This window comes from Marmota flaviventris, chromosome 5 (genome assembly GCF_047511675.1).
Source record: "Marmota flaviventris isolate mMarFla1 chromosome 5, mMarFla1.hap1, whole genome shotgun sequence".
Lineage (NCBI taxonomy): Eukaryota > Metazoa > Chordata > Mammalia > Rodentia > Sciuridae > Marmota > Marmota flaviventris.
This window is the reverse complement of record NC_092502.1, coordinates 9,707,841-9,709,395: the sequence shown is the minus strand read 5'-3', so window position 1 is coordinate 9,709,395 and position 1,555 is coordinate 9,707,841.

The window sequence follows — 1,555 nt, the reverse complement described above, 5'->3', positions numbered from 1 at the left end:
AGGGAGGGGAACACAGAACAATTATTAGAGCAACAGGTTTTCTGAGGCCTTCAGACCACGAAAGCCACATCACCCTGGTCATTTCCTGGTCATTGCCACTCCTTGGCCTGGTGTCCTTTTCCTAGTGCATTGTAAAAAAGCTTCTAGTCATTATTTTTTCTTCGCCCCACCACTGAGCCACACCCCAGCTCCTCTATTAACCATGGGTTGAATGTGCTTTGTCCACGTGTCCTACCTTAGTGGGACTCCAGCTAGCTTGCTCCAGAAGAGCAATTTATAGTCCTATAGTCCTGGGTAACTTGGGTTCTAGGTTTACCACGCTGCACTGTGGGTTCTCTGTGGTTTCACTAGTTGGAAGATCTAAGCCCATCAGGTGTTGCTGCTTGTCTGTGACCGTCAGCCTTGTCAGACCTGCCTGATGACTGTGTGTTGAACGAATTCAACAAGCATCCCTGCCACTCACACCCATGAGCACTTCGCCCCCACAGTTTTCACACTTAGGCACATTGTGTGCCATAGCCAGCTTGATTTCTTCTTTCTGTTCTGTCTCTGGCAGTACTAGGGATTGAACCCAGTGAGGCTCTATTCTATTACTGAGCCATATCTCCATTCCCACCTCTTTTTTTTTTTTTTTTTTTGGAGACACATCACTAAGTTGCCCAAGTGGTCTCAAACTTGTGATCCTCCTTCCTTGGCTTCCCAAGTTACTAGGTTCAGTCCTCAGTACCCAAAAAAAGGCAGCAGCAATGATTAAATTTTTGTTTCTTTATTGCCTTTTTAATTTCAAAAGTAGCATAAGTGGCTTTATTTTTTATTTATTTATTTTTTTGGGGGGGGTACTGGGGATTGAACTCATGGGCACTTGCCCACTAGCTGCATCCCCAGCCCTATTTTGTATTTTATTTAGAGACAGGGTCTCACTGAGTTGCTTAGTGCCTTGCTTTTGCTGAGGCTGGCTTTGAACTCGCAATCTTCCTGTCTCAGCCTCCCGGCTGCTGGGATTATAGATATGTGCCACTGCACCCGGCAAGGGGCTTTATTTATATAGACATCAGAACAGACTTTTCTTTGCAGTGCTGGGGACAAACCAAGGGCCTCCCGCATGCTGGGCAAGCGCTCCAGCACTGAGCTACAGCCCCGCCCAACAGAGACTTTCTATGGAGGCGTTGTGCAAGCACTGTAGGCAGTTGACTCTGTGAAGATGCTTTCTTTATGTATTTTCCAGCTTTGCAAGGGTGGTATTGCAGTTACCATACTAGAAAAAGAGACTCATTTTTCTCCTATGCTTGCTTGTGGTAGTCAGAATAGGGAGCAACCTGGAAGGCCACCTGGAGTCCTGAGGACAGGACATGGAGCCTGTTCCTGGGGAGTGGCCACTGGAGGAGAGCTTTGAACCTATGAGAGGGGAGGGGAGAACACAGGCGCTCTGGCGCTTGCGACCCTGAAGAACCCATTGGACCCCAGTACTGTTGGTCTTGGCTTCATGCTTCCTGCTTTCTGTAACATAGTCAGACTTACTGTGCGCTGTGACAGTTCAGCAGTGTCCTTGGTAATA